Source organism: Cryptomeria japonica, unplaced genomic scaffold, assembly GCF_030272615.1.
Source record: "Cryptomeria japonica unplaced genomic scaffold, Sugi_1.0 HiC_scaffold_64, whole genome shotgun sequence".
Lineage (NCBI taxonomy): Eukaryota > Viridiplantae > Streptophyta > Pinopsida > Cupressales > Cupressaceae > Cryptomeria > Cryptomeria japonica.
This window is the reverse complement of record NW_026728886.1, coordinates 560,001-578,835: the sequence shown is the minus strand read 5'-3', so window position 1 is coordinate 578,835 and position 18,835 is coordinate 560,001. Positions and strand designations below refer to the sequence as shown.

Genomic DNA, 18,835 nt, shown 5'->3' with positions numbered 1-18,835 from the left:
ACAAAGGGTGCGCAACCCAGCCAAGGTGTGCGCACCCCGGGCAAACCGAGCTCCGAATCGTGCGCACCTTGGAGCACACTTCGGAGCCCTCCTTGGTGCGCACCGATGTTGCGCACCTCGGAGCGCACCCGGGGAAAACAATGCAATTAACCCGACTTTCGACTTCGTGGGCACCTCGGAGCGCTCTCGGGTTCGCACCTCGGAGCACACCGAGGTGCGCACCTTTGATGCGCTGCCTTCACCAATTTCCAGAAAAGGCAAGAAAACATTGAGAAGGTGTGCGCACCGAGGTGCCCACCCTGGCGAAGGTGCACGCGAGGTGCGCACCCGGGGCAAACCGGGCTCCGACTTCGTGCACGCCATGCTGCGCACCTTGGAGGGCCATGGTGCGCACCTTGGAGCACACTTCGGAGCGCTCAATGGTGCCCAACCCAGCCAAGGTGCCCACCGCGGCGAAGGTGCACGCGAGGTGCGCACCCGGGGCAAACCGGGCTCCGACTTCGTGCACGCCGCACCTTGGAGCACACTTCGGAGCGCTCCTTGGTGCGCACCAGGGCGCGCAACCCAGCCGAGGTGCCCACCCCGGCGAAGGTGCACGCGGGGTGCGCACCCGGGGCAAACCGGGCTCCGACTTCGTGCACGCCATGGTGCCCACCGCGGCGAAGGTGCACGCGAGGTGCGCACCCGGGGCAAACCGGGCTCCGACTTCGTGCACGCCGCACCTTGGAGCACACTTCGGAGCGCTCCTTGGTGCGCACCAGGGCGCGCAACCCAGCCGAGGTGCCCACCCCGGCGAAGGTGCACGCGAGGTGCGCACCCGGGGCAAACCGGGCTCCGACTTCGTGCACGCCATGGTGCCCACCGCGGCGAAGGTGCACGCGAGGTGCGCACCCGGGGCAAACCGGGCTCCGACTTCGTGCACGCCGCACCTTGGAGCACACTTCGGAGCGCTCCTTGGTGCGCACCATGGTGCCCACCAGGGCGCGCAACCCCGCCGAAGGTGCACGCGAGGTGCGCACCCGGGGCAAACCGGGCTCCGACTTCGTGCACGCCGCACCTTGGAGCACACTTCGGAGCGCTCCTTGGTGCGCACCAGGGCGCGCAACCCCGCCGAAGGTGCACGCGAGGTGCGCACCCGGGGCAAACCGGGCTCCGACTTCGTGCACGCCATGGTGCGCACCAGGGTGCCCACCGCGGCGAAGGTGCGCACCCGGGGCAAACCGGGCTCCGACTTCGTGCACGCCGCACCTTGGAGCACACTTCGGAGCGCTCCTTGGTGCGCACCAGGGCGCGCAACCCAGCCGAGGTGCCCACCCCGGCGAAGGTGCACGCGAGGTGCGCACCCGGGGCAAACCGGGCTCCGACTTCGTGCACGCCATGGTGCCCACCGCGGCGAAGGTGCGCACCCGGGGCAAACCGGGCTAGGACTTCGTGCACGCCGCACCTTGGAGCACACTTCGGAGCGCTCCTTGGTGCGCACCATGGTGCCCACCAGGCCGCGCAACCCAGCCAAGGTGTGCGCACCAAGGTGCACGCGAGGTGCGCACCCGGGGCAAACCGGGGTCCGGCTTCGTGCACGCCGCACCTTGGAGCACACATCGGGGCGCTCCCGGGTTCGCACCGGCGTTGCGCACCGTGGTGGGCACCTCGGAGCGCACCGTGGTGGGCACCTCGGAGCACACCAAGGTGGGCAGCGAGGTGCGCACCTTTGATGCGATGCCTTCACTAATTTCCATAAAAGGCAAAAAAAAACGAGATTTTAAAATTTCCGTTTTGAAAGATAGTGAGAAAAAGGGAATGCTGGTGCCATCTTGAGCCCGCCCTGGTGCGCAGCCCAGCCAAGGTGTGCGCACCAAGGTGCCCACCCTGGCGAAGGTGCGCGCCCGGGCAATTAACCCAACTTCCAACTTCGCGCGCGCCAGGGTGGGAGCGCACCCAACAACCGGGCCTGGGAAGAGCCAATGCGAGAAACCCCACCAAACGCTCTGACAAAAAAAGAGGGGGCGCTCCAGTAACCCCGCTTCGGAGCGCACCCTGGGCAAACCCAGCCAGGGTGCCCACCCCGGCCAAGGTGCAGGCGAGGTGCGCACCCGGGGCAAACCGGGCTCCGACAACGTGCACGCCGCACCTTGGAGCACACTTCGTAGCGCTCCCGGGTGCGCACCTCAGAGCACACCAAGGTGGGCAGCGAGGTGCGCACCTTTGATGCGCTGCCTTCACTAATTTCCAGAAAAGGCAAAAAAAAGAGGAGATTTTAAAATTTCCGTTTTGAAAGATAGTGAAAAAAACGGAACGCGGGTGCCATCTTGAGCCCGCCCTGGTGCACAGCCCAGGTAAGGTGCCCACCCTGGCAAAGGTGCGCACCCGGGCAATTAACCCTACTTCCGACTTCGTGCGCGCCAGGGTGGCAACCGGGCCTGGGAAGAGCCAATGCGAGAAACCCCACCAAACGCTCCGACAAAAAAAGAGGCGGCCTCCAATAACCCCGCTTCGGAGCGCAGCCGGGGCAAACCCAGCCAAGGTGCCCACCCCGACGAAGGTGCACGCGAGGTGCGCACCCGGGGCAAACCGGGCTCCGACAACGTGCACGCAGCACCTTGGAGCACACTTCGAAGCACTCCCGGGTGCCCACCGGCGTTGCGCACCGTGGTGGGCAGCGAGGTGCGCACCTTTGATGCGCTGCCTTCACTAATTTCCAGAAAAGGCAAAAAAAAATGAGATTTTAAAATTTCCGTTTTGAAAGATAGTGAAAAAAACGGAACGCGGGTGCCATCTTGAGCCCGCCCTGGTGCGCAGCCCAGGCAAGGCATGCGCACCAAGGTGCCCACCCGCGGTGCACACCCGGGGCAAACCGGGCTCCGACTTCGTGCAGGCCGCACCTTGGAGCACACTTCGGAGCGCTCCTTGGTGCGCACCATGGTGCCCACCAGGGCGCACCCGGGGCAAACCGGGCTCCGACTTCGTGCACGCCGCACCTTGGAGCACACATCGGAGCGCTCCCAGGTTCGCACCAGCGTTGCGCACCTTTGATGCGCTGCCTTCACTAATTTCCAGAAAAGGCAAAAAAAAACGATATTTTAAAATTTCCGTTCTGAAAGATAGTGAAAAAAACGGAACGCGGGTGCCATCTTGAGCCCTTCCTGGTGCGCAGCCCAGGCAAGTTGTGCGCACCAAGGTGCCCACCCTGGCGGAGGTGCGCGCCCGGGGCAAACCGGGCTCCGACTTCGTGCACTGCATGGTGCCCACCAAGGCGCGCAACCCAGCCAAGGTGCCCACCGCAGCGAAGGTGCACGCGAGGTGCGCACCCGAGGTGCACACCCGGGGCAAACCGAGCTCCGACTTCGTGCACGCCGCACCTTGGAGCACACTTCAGAGCGCTCCTTGGTGCGCACCAGGGCGCGCAACCCAGCCAAGGTGCTCACCCCGGCGAAGGTGCACGCGAGGTGCGCACCCGGGGCAAGCCGGGCTCGGACTTCGTGCACGCCGCACCTTGGAGCACACATCGGAGCGCTCCCGGGTTCGCACCAGCATTGCGCACCTTTGATGCGCTGCCTTCACTAATTTCCAGAAAAGGCAAAAAAAAAAAAAAAACGAGATTTTAAAATTTCCGTTTTGAAAGATAGTGAAAAAAACGGAACGCGGGTGCCATCTTGAGCCCGCCCTGGTGTGCAGCCCAGGCAAGTTGTGCGCACCAAGGCACCCACCCTGGCCAAGGTGGGTCACGGGGTGGGTCCTAGGGTGGGTAACGGGGTGGGTACTAAGGTGCGTGCCAAGGTGGGTCATGGGGTGGGTGCCAAGGTGGGCACCAGGGTGGGTGTGCACCAACCCTAGCCAGGGTAGGTCACGGGGTGGTTGTCGGGGTGGGCGTCAAGGAGCCAAGGTGGGTGGCAAGTAGCCAAGTTGCGTGCCAAGGTGGGTGTCGGGGTGGGTGCCAAGGATCCAAGGTGGGTGCCAAGGAACCAAGGTGGGTGTCTGGGTGGGTGCCGAGGTGGGAGCCAGGGTGGGTCCCAAGGTGAGTGCAAAGGTGGGTGCCAGGGTCAAGGTGAGTGCCAATGTGGGTTCCAAGGTGCCAGGGTCAGGGTGAGTGCCAATGTGGGTTCAAAGGTGCTAAGTTGGGTGCGAGGTTGGGTGCGAGGGTGGGTGGGTGCCAAGGTGTGCTAGGTGGAAGCCCGGGTGGGTCGGCATCCCATGGGTGTCGAGTTGGGTGCCTGATGGGTGCTTCTTGTCAAGTTTTAGTCGTCGGGACTCATTTCGAGCCTTAGAGGTCGTTTCTTGTCCGGTTGCCCTGTCTTCGACCTGGGAACCCAATTTTGGTCCTCGGGTCCCATTTTTTTTTGTCTCGCATCCCACTTTTGGCCTGTGGCCTTTTCGGGGTCGATTCTCGTTTTGGGCATCAGAGCATGTTTCTTCTCCTAAAACCCAATATTTGTTTATTAAGTCTCGGAACACATTTTTGTTCTCGTGGACCCATCATGGGTCTTGGAACGCATTTGTGGTCCTTGGGTCCCATTTTGCATCCCGAAACTTGTGTTTTGGTGCTTGATCCCTATTTTGGGTGCCCACCTTGCACCAAGTGCGCACCCGGGGCAAACCGAGCGCCTTGGTGCACCGGGGCAAGATCGAGCGTGCACCCGAGGCGCCCCGAACATGCACCAAGGTGCACTCGGCCCACATGTGAGCGCAGGTCGTTGCGCCCGAGGTGGTGTGTGGGCACCGCGTTGCAGACGGGACACTGCACGCACACGACGCCCCGTCCAGGTGCACGCACGTAGGCCGGGCCGGGTGCACACCCGACGCCCTAGCAAGGTGCGCGCACCCGGGCAGGGCTCACACTTGGCGAACGGGGCGCACTTCGCGAGGGAGGGTGTGCACCTCGACGGGGGTGGGTGGCCGGGGTGGATTCGCACGTGGGTCGCGGTTTGCTAAGTACACACTGCGACAAGCTCATAACGGGTGCGATCATACCAGCGTTAGTGCACCGGATCCCATCAGAACTCCGCAGTTAAGCGCGCTTGGGCCGGAGTAGTACTGGGATGGGTGACCTCCCGGGAAGTCCCGGTGTTGCACCCTTTTTTAGTTTTTCGCCGGGCGTCGCAATGCTATTTGAATAAACCTTTTGCCCGTTTGCGTTCTCGTCGGGGCCGGGCCGGGCCGGGGTGCGCTGCCCGCACTACCGCGCGCGCGGGGGGCGACACCGAGCGCGCACCCGAGGCGCCCCGAGCACACAGGCCACGGTGCAACCCGGGCGTTGTGCGCGCACCCCGGTGCGCCCGAGGTGCTGCGCGCGCACCCAGGTGAAATCGGTGTGCACCTCGGCCAGTGCGCGCTCGGTCGAGTCGCGCACGTTGGCCAAGGTGCACGGTGATGTTTCTTACTCTAAGGTTCCGCACCAGACGCCCGGGACAGGTGAGCGAAGCTGGGCGGGGCCGGGTGCGCGGCCGGGGCAGGTGCACGCAGCTGGAGAGAGCTTTGGAGCACACCAGAGGTGCGCACCTTGGAGCACACTTCGGAGCGCACCAATGATGCGCTCCATTCAAAAGTTTCCTGAAAAGGCAAAAAAAGTTGAGATTATAGAATTTCCCACTTGAGAGATTGTAAAAAAAAAAAATTTAAAATGAAGGAAACGCGGGTGCCAAGGTGTGCGCGCCCGGGTGCGCAGCCCAGCCAAGGTGTGCGCACCAAGGCGCCCACCCTGGCGAAGGTGCACGCAAGGTGCGCACCCGAGGCAAACCGGACAATTAACCCAACTTTCGACTTCGCGCGCACCTGCGCACCTTGGAGCGCACTTCGGAGCGCTCCTTGGTGCGCACCAATCTTGGGCACCTCGGAGTGCACCATGGCGCCCACCAAGGTGCGCACCCGGGGCAAACCGAGCTCCGACTTCGTGCGCACCTTGGAGCGCACGAAAGGTGCGCACCATGGCGCCCACCAAGGTGCGCAGCCCAGCCAAGGCGTGCGCATCAAGGTGCGCACCCTGGCGAAGGTGCGCACCCGGGGCAAACCGAGCTCCGACTTCGTGCGCACCTTGGAGCGCACAAAGGGTGCGCAACCCAGCCAAGGTGTGCGCACCCCGGGCAAACCGAGCTCCGAATCGTGCGCACCTTGGAGCACACTTCGGAGCCCTCCTTGGTGCGCACCGATGTTGCGCACCTCGGAGCGCACCCGGGGAAAACAATGCAATTAACCCGACTTTCGACTTCGTGGGCACCTCGGAGCGCTCTCGGGTTCGCACCTCGGAGCACACCGAGGTGCGCACCTTTGATGCGCTGCCTTCACCAATTTCCAGAAAAGGCAAGAAAACATTGAGAAGGTGTGCGCACCGAGGTGCCCACCCTGGCGAAGGTGCACGCGAGGTGCGCACCCGGGGCAAACCGGGCTCCGACTTCGTGCACGCCATGCTGCGCACCTTGGAGGGCCATGGTGCGCACCTTGGAGCACACTTCGGAGCGCTCAATGGTGCCCAACCCAGCCAAGGTGCCCACCGCGGCGAAGGTGCACGCGAGGTGCGCACCCGGGGCAAACCGGGCTCCGACTTCGTGCACGCCGCACCTTGGAGCACACTTCGGAGCGCTCCTTGGTGCGCACCAGGGCGCGCAACCCAGCCGAGGTGCCCACCCCGGCGAAGGTGCACGCGGGGTGCGCACCCGGGGCAAACCGGGCTCCGACTTCGTGCACGCCATGGTGCCCACCGCGGCGAAGGTGCACGCGAGGTGCGCACCCGGGGCAAACCGGGCTCCGACTTCGTGCACGCCGCACCTTGGAGCACACTTCGGAGCGCTCCTTGGTGCGCACCAGGGCGCGCAACCCAGCCGAGGTGCCCACCCCGGCGAAGGTGCACGCGAGGTGCGCACCCGGGGCAAACCGGGCTCCGACTTCGTGCACGCCATGGTGCCCACCGCGGCGAAGGTGCACGCGAGGTGCGCACCCGGGGCAAACCGGGCTCCGACTTCGTGCACGCCGCACCTTGGAGCACACTTCGGAGCGCTCCTTGGTGCGCACCATGGTGCCCACCAGGGCGCGCAACCCCGCCGAAGGTGCACGCGAGGTGCGCACCCGGGGCAAACCGGGCTCCGACTTCGTGCACGCCGCACCTTGGAGCACACTTCGGAGCGCTCCTTGGTGCGCACCAGGGCGCGCAACCCCGCCGAAGGTGCACGCGAGGTGCGCACCCGGGGCAAACCGGGCTCCGACTTCGTGCACGCCATGGTGCGCACCAGGGTGCCCACCGCGGCGAAGGTGCGCACCCGGGGCAAACCGGGCTCCGACTTCGTGCACGCCGCACCTTGGAGCACACTTCGGAGCGCTCCTTGGTGCGCACCAGGGCGCGCAACCCAGCCGAGGTGCCCACCCCGGCGAAGGTGCACGCGAGGTGCGCACCCGGGGCAAACCGGGCTCCGACTTCGTGCACGCCATGGTGCCCACCGCGGCGAAGGTGCGCACCCGGGGCAAACCGGGCTAGGACTTCGTGCACGCCGCACCTTGGAGCACACTTCGGAGCGCTCCTTGGTGCGCACCATGGTGCCCACCAGGCCGCGCAACCCAGCCAAGGTGTGCGCACCAAGGTGCACGCGAGGTGCGCACCCGGGGCAAACCGGGGTCCGGCTTCGTGCACGCCGCACCTTGGAGCACACATCGGGGCGCTCCCGGGTTCGCACCGGCGTTGCGCACCGTGGTGGGCACCTCGGAGCGCACCGTGGTGGGCACCTCGGAGCACACCAAGGTGGGCAGCGAGGTGCGCACCTTTGATGCGATGCCTTCACTAATTTCCATAAAAGGCAAAAAAAAACGAGATTTTAAAATTTCCGTTTTGAAAGATAGTGAGAAAAAGGGAATGCTGGTGCCATCTTGAGCCCGCCCTGGTGCGCAGCCCAGCCAAGGTGTGCGCACCAAGGTGCCCACCCTGGCGAAGGTGCGCGCCCGGGCAATTAACCCAACTTCCAACTTCGCGCGCGCCAGGGTGGGAGCGCACCCAACAACCGGGCCTGGGAAGAGCCAATGCGAGAAACCCCACCAAACGCTCTGACAAAAAAAGAGGGGGCGCTCCAGTAACCCCGCTTCGGAGCGCACCCTGGGCAAACCCAGCCAGGGTGCCCACCCCGGCCAAGGTGCAGGCGAGGTGCGCACCCGGGGCAAACCGGGCTCCGACAACGTGCACGCCGCACCTTGGAGCACACTTCGTAGCGCTCCCGGGTGCGCACCTCAGAGCACACCAAGGTGGGCAGCGAGGTGCGCACCTTTGATGCGCTGCCTTCACTAATTTCCAGAAAAGGCAAAAAAAAGAGGAGATTTTAAAATTTCCGTTTTGAAAGATAGTGAAAAAAACGGAACGCGGGTGCCATCTTGAGCCCGCCCTGGTGCACAGCCCAGGTAAGGTGCCCACCCTGGCAAAGGTGCGCACCCGGGCAATTAACCCTACTTCCGACTTCGTGCGCGCCAGGGTGGCAACCGGGCCTGGGAAGAGCCAATGCGAGAAACCCCACCAAACGCTCCGACAAAAAAAGAGGCGGCGCTCCAATAACCCCGCTTCGGAGCGCAGCCGGGGCAAACCCAGCCAAGGTGCCCACCCCGACGAAGGTGCACGCGAGGTGCGCACCCGGGGCAAACCGGGCTCCGACAACGTGCACGCAGCACCTTGGAGCACACTTCGAAGCACTCCCGGGTGCCCACCGGCGTTGCGCACCGTGGTGGGCAGCGAGGTGCGCACCTTTGATGCGCTGCCTTCACTAATTTCCAGAAAAGGCAAAAAAAAATGAGATTTTAAAATTTCCGTTTTGAAAGATAGTGAAAAAAACGGAACGCGGGTGCCATCTTGAGCCCGCCCTGGTGCGCAGCCCAGGCAAGGCATGCGCACCAAGGTGCCCACCCGCGGTGCACGCCCGGGGCAAACCGGGCTCCGACTTCGTGCAGGCCGCACCTTGGAGCACACTTCGGAGCGCTCCTTGGTGCGCACCATGGTGCCCACCAGGGCGCACCCGGGGCAAACCGGGCTCCGACTTCGTGCACGCCGCACCTTGGAGCACACATCGGAGCGCTCACAGGTTCGCACCAACGTTGCGCACCTTTGATGCGCTGCCTTCACTAATTTCCAGAAAAGGCAAAAAAAAACGATATTTTAAAATTTCCGTTCTGAAAGATAGTGAAAAAAACGGAACGCGGGTGCCATCTTGAGCCCTTCCTGGTGCGCAGCCCAGGCAAGTTGTGCGCACCAAGGTGCCCACCCTGGCGGAGGTGCGCGCCCGGGGCAAACCGGGCTCCGACTTCGTGCACTGCATGGTGCCCACCAAGGCGCGCAACCCAGCCAAGGTGCCCACCGCAGCGAAGGTGCACGCGAGGTGCGCACCCGAGGTGCACACCCGGGGCAAACCGAGCTCCGACTTCGTGCACGCCGCACCTTGGAGCACACTTCAGAGCGCTCCTTGGTGCGCACCAGGGCGCGCAACCCAGCCAAGGTGCTCACCCCGGCGAAGGTGCACGCGAGGTGCGCACCCGGGGCAAGCCGGGCTCGGACTTCGTGCACGCCGCACCTTGGAGCACACATCGGAGCGCTCCCGGGTTCGCACCAGCATTGCGCACCTTTGATGCGCTGCCTTCACTAATTTCCAGAAAAGGCAAAAAAAAAAAAAAAACGAGATTTTAAAATTTCCGTTTTGAAAGATAGTGAAAAAAACGGAACGCGGGTGCCATCTTGAGCCCGCCCTGGTGTGCAGCCCAGGCAAGTTGTGCGCACCAAGGCACCCACCCTGGCCAAGGTGGGTCACGGGGTGGGTCCTAGGGTGGGTAACGGGGTGGGTACTAAGGTGCGTGCCAAGGTGGGTCATGGGGTGGGTGCCAAGGTGGGCACCAGGGTGGGTGTGCACCAACCCTAGCCAGGGTAGGTCACGGGGTGGTTGTCGGGGTGGGCGTCAAGGAGCCAAGGTGGGTGGCAAGTAGCCAAGTTGCGTGCCAAGGTGGGTGTCGGGGTGGGTGCCAAGGATCCAAGGTGGGTGCCAAGGAACCAAGGTGGGTGTCTGGGTGGGTGCCGAGGTGGGAGCCAGGGTGGGTCCCAAGGTGAGTGCAAAGGTGGGTGCCAGGGTCAAGGTGAGTGCCAATGTGGGTTCCAAGGTGCCAGGGTCAGGGTGAGTGCCAATGTGGGTTCAAAGGTGCTAAGTTGGGTGCGAGGTTGGGTGCGAGGGTGGGTGGGTGCCAAGGTGTGCTAGGTGGAAGCCCGGGTGGGTCGGCATCCCATGGGTGTCGAGTTGGGTGCCTGATGGGTGCTTCTTGTCAAGTTTTAGTCGTCGGGACTCATTTCGAGCCTTAGAGGTCGTTTCTTGTCCGGTTGCCCTGTCTTCGACCTGGGAACCCAATTTTGGTCCTCGGGTCCCATTTTTTTTTGTCTCGCATCCCACTTTTGGCCTGTGGCCTTTTCGGGGTCGATTCTCGTTTTGGGCATCAGAGCATGTTTCTTCTCCTAAAACCCAATATTTGTTTATTAAGTCTCGGAACACATTTTTGTTCTCGTGGACCCATCATGGGTCTTGGAACGCATTTGTGGTCCTTGGGTCCCATTTTGCATCCCGAAACTTGTGTTTTGGTGCTTGATCCCTATTTTGGGTGCCCACCTTGCACCAAGTGCGCACCCGGGGCAAACCGAGCGCCTTGGTGCACCGGGGCAAGATCGAGCGTGCACCCGAGGCGCCCCGAACATGCACCAAGGTGCACTCGGCCCACATGTGAGCGCAGGTCGTTGCGCCCGAGGTGGTGTGTGGGCACCGCGTTGCAGACGGGACACTGCACGCACACGACGCCCCGTCCAGGTGCACGCACGTAGGCCGGGCCGGGTGCACACCCGACGCCCTAGCAAGGTGCGCGCACCCGGGCAGGGCTCACACTTGGCGAACGGGGCGCACTTCGCGAGGGAGGGTGTGCACCTCGACGGGGGTGGGTGGCCGGGGTGGATTCGCACGTGGGTCGCGGTTTGCTAAGTACACACTGCGACAAGCTCATAACGGGTGCGATCATACCAGCGTTAGTGCACCGGATCCCATCAGAACTCCGCAGTTAAGCGCGCTTGGGCCGGAGTAGTACTGGGATGGGTGACCTCCCGGGAAGTCCCGGTGTTGCACCCTTTTTTAGTTTTTCGCCGGGCGTCGCAATGCTATTTGAATAAACCTTTTGCCCGTTTGCGTTCTCGTCGGGGCCGGGCCGGGCCGGGGTGCGCTGCCCGCACTACCGCGCGCGCGGGGGCGACACCGAGCGCGCACCCGAGGCGCCCCGAGCACACAGGCCACGGTGCAACCCGGGCGTTGTGCGCGCACCCCGGTGCGCCCGAGGTGCTGCGCGCGCACCCAGGTGAAATCGGTGTGCACCTCGGCCAGTGCGCGCTCGGTCGAGTCGCGCACGTTGGCCAAGGTGCACGGTGATGTTTCTTACTCTAAGGTTCCGCACCAGACGCCCGGGACAGGTGAGCGAAGCTGGGCGGGGCCGGGTGCGCGGCCGGGGCAGGTGCACGCAGCTGGAGAGAGCTTTGGAGCACACCAGAGGTGCGCACCTTGGAGCACACTTCGGAGCGCACCAATGATGCGCTCCATTCAAAAGTTTCCTGAAAAGGCAAAAAAAGTTGAGATTATAGAATTTCCCACTTGAGAGATTGTAAAAAAAAAAAATTTAAAATGAAGGAAACGCGGGTGCCAAGGTGTGCGCGCCCGGGTGCGCAGCCCAGCCAAGGTGTGCGCACCAAGGCGCCCACCCTGGCGAAGGTGCACGCAAGGTGCGCACCCGAGGCAAACCGGACAATTAACCCAACTTTCGACTTCGCGCGCACCTGCGCACCTTGGAGCGCACTTCGGAGCGCTCCTTGGTGCGCACCAATCTTGGGCACCTCGGAGTGCACCATGGCGCCCACCAAGGTGCGCACCCGGGGCAAACCGAGCTCCGACTTCGTGCGCACCTTGGAGCGCACGAAAGGTGCGCACCATGGCGCCCACCAAGGTGCGCAGCCCAGCCAAGGCGTGCGCATCAAGGTGCGCACCCTGGCGAAGGTGCGCACCCGGGGCAAACCGAGCTCCGACTTCGTGCGCACCTTGGAGCGCACAAAGGGTGCGCAACCCAGCCAAGGTGTGCGCACCCCGGGCAAACCGAGCTCCGAATCGTGCGCACCTTGGAGCACACTTCGGAGCCCTCCTTGGTGCGCACCGATGTTGCGCACCTCGGAGCGCACCCGGGGAAAACAATGCAATTAACCCGACTTTCGACTTCGTGGGCACCTCGGAGCGCTCTCGGGTTCGCACCTCGGAGCACACCGAGGTGCGCACCTTTGATGCGCTGCCTTCACCAATTTCCAGAAAAGGCAAGAAAACATTGAGAAGGTGTGCGCACCGAGGTGCCCACCCTGGCGAAGGTGCACGCGAGGTGCGCACCCGGGGCAAACCGGGCTCCGACTTCGTGCACGCCATGCTGCGCACCTTGGAGGGCCATGGTGCGCACCTTGGAGCACACTTCGGAGCGCTCAATGGTGCCCAACCCAGCCAAGGTGCCCACCGCGGCGAAGGTGCACGCGAGGTGCGCACCCGGGGCAAACCGGGCTCCGACTTCGTGCACGCCGCACCTTGGAGCACACTTCGGAGCGCTCCTTGGTGCGCACCAGGGCGCGCAACCCAGCCGAGGTGCCCACCCCGGCGAAGGTGCACGCGGGGTGCGCACCCGGGGCAAACCGGGCTCCGACTTCGTGCACGCCATGGTGCCCACCGCGGCGAAGGTGCACGCGAGGTGCGCACCCGGGGCAAACCGGGCTCCGACTTCGTGCACGCCGCACCTTGGAGCACACTTCGGAGCGCTCCTTGGTGCGCACCAGGGCGCGCAACCCAGCCGAGGTGCCCACCCCGGCGAAGGTGCACGCGAGGTGCGCACCCGGGGCAAACCGGGCTCCGACTTCGTGCACGCCATGGTGCCCACCGCGGCGAAGGTGCACGCGAGGTGCGCACCCGGGGCAAACCGGGCTCCGACTTCGTGCACGCCGCACCTTGGAGCACACTTCGGAGCGCTCCTTGGTGCGCACCATGGTGCCCACCAGGGCGCGCAACCCCGCCGAAGGTGCACGCGAGGTGCGCACCCGGGGCAAACCGGGCTCCGACTTCGTGCACGCCGCACCTTGGAGCACACTTCGGAGCGCTCCTTGGTGCGCACCAGGGCGCGCAACCCCGCCGAAGGTGCACGCGAGGTGCGCACCCGGGGCAAACCGGGCTCCGACTTCGTGCACGCCATGGTGCGCACCAGGGTGCCCACCGCGGCGAAGGTGCGCACCCGGGGCAAACCGGGCTCCGACTTCGTGCACGCCGCACCTTGGAGCACACTTCGGAGCGCTCCTTGGTGCGCACCAGGGCGCGCAACCCAGCCGAGGTGCCCACCCCGGCGAAGGTGCACGCGAGGTGCGCACCCGGGGCAAACCGGGCTCCGACTTCGTGCACGCCATGGTGCCCACCGCGGCGAAGGTGCGCACCCGGGGCAAACCGGGCTAGGACTTCGTGCACGCCGCACCTTGGAGCACACTTCGGAGCGCTCCTTGGTGCGCACCATGGTGCCCACCAGGCCGCGCAACCCAGCCAAGGTGTGCGCACCAAGGTGCACGCGAGGTGCGCACCCGGGGCAAACCGGGGTCCGGCTTCGTGCACGCCGCACCTTGGAGCACACATCGGGGCGCTCCCGGGTTCGCACCGGCGTTGCGCACCGTGGTGGGCACCTCGGAGCGCACCGTGGTGGGCACCTCGGAGCACACCAAGGTGGGCAGCGAGGTGCGCACCTTTGATGCGATGCCTTCACTAATTTCCATAAAAGGCAAAAAAAAACGAGATTTTAAAATTTCCGTTTTGAAAGATAGTGAGAAAAAGGGAATGCTGGTGCCATCTTGAGCCCGCCCTGGTGCGCAGCCCAGCCAAGGTGTGCGCACCAAGGTGCCCACCCTGGCGAAGGTGCGCGCCCGGGCAATTAACCCAACTTCCAACTTCGCGCGCGCCAGGGTGGGAGCGCACCCAACAACCGGGCCTGGGAAGAGCCAATGCGAGAAACCCCACCAAACGCTCTGACAAAAAAAGAGGGGGCGCTCCAGTAACCCCGCTTCGGAGCGCACCCTGGGCAAACCCAGCCAGGGTGCCCACCCCGGCCAAGGTGCAGGCGAGGTGCGCACCCGGGGCAAACCGGGCTCCGACAACGTGCACGCCGCACCTTGGAGCACACTTCGTAGCGCTCCCGGGTGCGCACCTCAGAGCACACCAAGGTGGGCAGCGAGGTGCGCACCTTTGATGCGCTGCCTTCACTAATTTCCAGAAAAGGCAAAAAAAAGAGGAGATTTTAAAATTTCCGTTTTGAAAGATAGTGAAAAAAACGGAACGCGGGTGCCATCTTGAGCCCGCCCTGGTGCACAGCCCAGGTAAGGTGCCCACCCTGGCAAAGGTGCGCACCCGGGCAATTAACCCTACTTCCGACTTCGTGCGCGCCAGGGTGGCAACCGGGCCTGGGAAGAGCCAATGCGAGAAACCCCACCAAACGCTCCGACAAAAAAAGAGGCGGCGCTCCAATAACCCCGCTTCGGAGCGCAGCCGGGGCAAACCCAGCCAAGGTGCCCACCCCGACGAAGGTGCACGCGAGGTGCGCACCCGGGGCAAACCGGGCTCCGACAACGTGCACGCAGCACCTTGGAGCACACTTCGAAGCACTCCCGGGTGCCCACCGGCGTTGCGCACCGTGGTGGGCAGCGAGGTGCGCACCTTTGATGCGCTGCCTTCACTAATTTCCAGAAAAGGCAAAAAAAAATGAGATTTTAAAATTTCCGTTTTGAAAGATAGTGAAAAAAACGGAACGCGGGTGCCATCTTGAGCCCGCCCTGGTGCGCAGCCCAGGCAAGGCATGCGCACCAAGGTGCCCACCCGCGGTGCACGCCCGGGGCAAACCGGGCTCCGACTTCGTGCAGGCCGCACCTTGGAGCACACTTCGGAGCGCTCCTTGGTGCGCACCATGGTGCCCACCAGGGCGCACCCGGGGCAAACCGGGCTCCGACTTCGTGCACGCCGCACCTTGGAGCACACATCGGAGCGCTCCCAGGTTCGCACCAGCGTTGCGCACCTTTGATGCGCTGCCTTCACTAATTTCCAGAAAAGGCAAAAAAAAACGATATTTTAAAATTTCCGTTCTGAAAGATAGTGAAAAAAACGGAACGCGGGTGCCATCTTGAGCCCTTCCTGGTGCGCAGCCCAGGCAAGTTGTGCGCACCAAGGTGCCCACCCTGGCGGAGGTGCGCGCCCGGGGCAAACCGGGCTCCGACTTCGTGCACTGCATGGTGCCCACCAAGGCGCGCAACCCAGCCAAGGTGCCCACCGCAGCGAAGGTGCACGCGAGGTGCGCACCCGAGGTGCACACCCGGGGCAAACCGAGCTCCGACTTCGTGCACGCCGCACCTTGGAGCACACTTCAGAGCGCTCCTTGGTGCGCACCAGGGCGCGCAACCCAGCCAAGGTGCTCACCCCGGCGAAGGTGCACGCGAGGTGCGCACCCGGGGCAAGCCGGGCTCGGACTTCGTGCACGCCGCACCTTGGAGCACACATCGGAGCGCTCCCGGGTTCGCACCAGCATTGCGCACCTTTGATGCGCTGCCTTCACTAATTTCCAGAAAAGGCAAAAAAAAAAAAAAAACGAGATTTTAAAATTTCCGTTTTGAAAGATAGTGAAAAAAACGGAACGCGGGTGCCATCTTGAGCCCGCCCTGGTGTGCAGCCCAGGCAAGTTGTGCGCACCAAGGCACCCACCCTGGCCAAGGTGGGTCACGGGGTGGGTCCTAGGGTGGGTAACGGGGTGGGTACTAAGGTGCGTGCCAAGGTGGGTCATGGGGTGGGTGCCAAGGTGGGCACCAGGGTGGGTGTGCACCAACCCTAGCCAGGGTAGGTCACGGGGTGGTTGTCGGGGTGGGCGTCAAGGAGCCAAGGTGGGTGGCAAGTAGCCAAGTTGCGTGCCAAGGTGGGTGTCGGGGTGGGTGCCAAGGATCCAAGGTGGGTGCCAAGGAACCAAGGTGGGTGTCTGGGTGGGTGCCGAGGTGGGAGCCAGGGTGGGTCCCAAGGTGAGTGCAAAGGTGGGTGCCAGGGTCAAGGTGAGTGCCAATGTGGGTTCCAAGGTGCCAGGGTCAGGGTGAGTGCCAATGTGGGTTCAAAGGTGCTAAGTTGGGTGCGAGGTTGGGTGCGAGGGTGGGTGGGTGCCAAGGTGTGCTAGGTGGAAGCCCGGGTGGGTCGGCATCCCATGGGTGTCGAGTTGGGTGCCTGATGGGTGCTTCTTGTCAAGTTTTAGTCGTCGGGACTCATTTCGAGCCTTAGAGGTCGTTTCTTGTCCGGTTGCCCTGTCTTCGACCTGGGAACCCAATTTTGGTCCTCGGGTCCCATTTTTTTTTGTCTCGCATCCCACTTTTGGCCTGTGGCCTTTTCGGGGTCGATTCTCGTTTTGGGCATCAGAGCATGTTTCTTCTCCTAAAACCCAATATTTGTTTATTAAGTCTCGGAACACATTTTTGTTCTCGTGGACCCATCATGGGTCTTGGAACGCATTTGTGGTCCTTGGGTCCCATTTTGCATCCCGAAACTTGTGTTTTGGTGCTTGATCCCTATTTTGGGTGCCCACCTTGCACCAAGTGCGCACCCGGGGCAAACCGAGCGCCTTGGTGCACCGGGGCAAGATCGAGCGTGCACCCGAGGCGCCCCGAACATGCACCAAGGTGCACTCGGCCCACATGTGAGCGCAGGTCGTTGCGCCCGAGGTGGTGTGTGGGCACCGCGTTGCAGACGGGACACTGCACGCACACGACGCCCCGTCCAGGTGCACGCACGTAGGCCGGGCCGGGTGCACACCCGACGCCCTAGCAAGGTGCGCGCACCCGGGCAGGGCTCACACTTGGCGAACGGGGCGCACTTCGCGAGGGAGGGTGTGCACCTCGACGGGGGTGGGTGGCCGGGGTGGATTCGCACGTGGGTCGCGGTTTGCTAAGTACACACTGCGACAAGCTCATAACGGGTGCGATCATACCAGCGTTAGTGCACCGGATCCCATCAGAACTCCGCAGTTAAGCGCGCTTGGGCCGGAGTAGTACTGGGATGGGTGACCTCCCGGGAAGTCCCGGTGTTGCACCCTTTCTTAGTTTTTCGCCGGGCGTCGCAATGCTATTTGAATAAACCTTTTGCCCGTTTGCGTTCTCGTCGGGGCCGGGCCGGGCCGGGGTGCGCTGCCCGCACTACCGCGCGCGCGGGGGCGACACCGAGCGCGCACCCGAGGCGCCCCGAGCACACAGGCCACGGTGCAACCCGGGCGTTGTGCGCGCACCCCGGTGCGCCCGAGGTGCTGCGCGCGCACCCAGGTGAAATCGGTGTGCACCTCGGCCAGTGCGCGCTCGGTCGAGTCGCGCACGTTGGCCAAGGTGCACGGTGATGTTTCTTACTCTAAGGTTCCGCACCAGACGCCCGGGACAGGTGAGCGAAGCTGGGCGGGGCCGGGTGCGCGGCCGGGGCAGGTGCACGCAGCTGGAGAGAGCTTTGGAGCACACCAGAGGTGCGCACCTTGGAGCACACTTCGGAGCGCACCAATGATGCGCTCCATTCAAAAGTTTCCTGAAAAGGCAAAAAAAGTTGAGATTATAGAATTTCCCACTTGAGAGATTGTAAAAAAAAAAAATTTAAAATGAAGGAAACGCGGGTGCCAAGGTGTGCGCGCCCGGGTGCGCAGCCCAGCCAAGGTGTGCGCACCAAGGCGCCCACCCTGGCGAAGGTGCACGCAAGGTGCGCACCCGAGGCAAACCGGACAATTAACCCAACTTTCGACTTCGCGCGCACCTGCGCACCTTGGAGCGCACTTCGGAGCGCTCCTTGGTGCGCACCAATCTTGGGCACCTCGGAGTGCACCATGGCGCCCACCAAGGTGCGCACCCGGGGCAAACCGAGCTCCGACTTCGTGCGCACCTTGGAGCGCACGAAAGGTGCGCACCATGGCGCCCACCAAGGTGCGCAGCCCAGCCAAGGCGTGCGCATCAAGGTGCGCACCCTGGCGAAGGTGCGCACCCGGGGCAAACCGAGCTCCGACTTCGTGCGCACCTTGGAGCGCACAAAGGGTGCGCAACCCAGCCAAGGTGTGCGCACCCCGGGCAAACCGAGCTCCGAATCGTGCGCACCTTGGAGCACACTTCGGAGCCCTCCTTGGTGCGCACCGATGTTGCGCACCTCGGAGCGCACCCGGGGAAAACAATGCAATTAACCCGACTTTCGACTTCGTGGGCACCTCGGAGCGCTCTCGGGTTCGCACCTCGGAGCACACCGAGGTGCGCACCTTTGATGCGCTGCCTTCACCAATTTCCAGAAAAGGCAAGAAAACATTGAGAAGGTGTGCGCACCGAGGTGCCCACCCTGGCGAAGGTGCACGCGAGGTGCGCACCCGGGGCAAACCGGGCTCCGACTTCGTGCACGCCATGCTGCGCACCTTGGAGGGCCATGGTGCGCACCTTGGAGCACACTTCGGAGCGCTCAATGGTGCCCAACCCAGCCAAGGTGCCCACCGCGGCGAAGGTGCACGCGAGGTGCGCACCCGGGGCAAACCGGGCTCCGACTTCGTGCACGCCGCACCTTGGAGCACACTTCGGAGCGCTCCTTGGTGCGCACCAGGGCGCGCAACCCAGCCGAGGTGCCCACCCCGGCGAAGGTGCACGCGGGGTGCGCACCCGGGGCAAACCGGGCTCCGACTTCGTGCACGCCATGGTGCCCACCGCGCCAAGGTGCACGCGAGGTGCGCACCCGGGGCAAACCGGGCTCCGACTTCGTGCACGCCGCACCTTGGAGCACAC

The 18,835-nt window shown here is 63.8% G+C and overlaps 3 non-coding genes across 3 annotated transcripts; all 3 read left to right on the top strand.

Moving 5' to 3' along the window:
* The first annotated feature begins 4,951 nt into the window (after nucleotides 1–4,951).
* LOC131863429 (5S ribosomal RNA) lies at nucleotides 4,952–5,070 on the top strand. Its single transcript, XR_009362331.1, has one exon. It is a non-coding gene; the product is annotated as a 5S ribosomal RNA (ribosomal RNA).
* A 5,916-nt stretch (nucleotides 5,071–10,986) lies between these two features.
* LOC131863428 (5S ribosomal RNA) lies at nucleotides 10,987–11,105 on the top strand. Its single transcript, XR_009362330.1, has one exon. It is a non-coding gene; the product is annotated as a 5S ribosomal RNA (ribosomal RNA).
* A 5,915-nt stretch (nucleotides 11,106–17,020) lies between these two features.
* LOC131863527 (5S ribosomal RNA) lies at nucleotides 17,021–17,139 on the top strand. The gene has a single exon (XR_009362427.1). It is a non-coding gene; the product is annotated as a 5S ribosomal RNA (ribosomal RNA).
* Nucleotides 17,140–18,835: the final 1,696 nt, after the last annotated feature.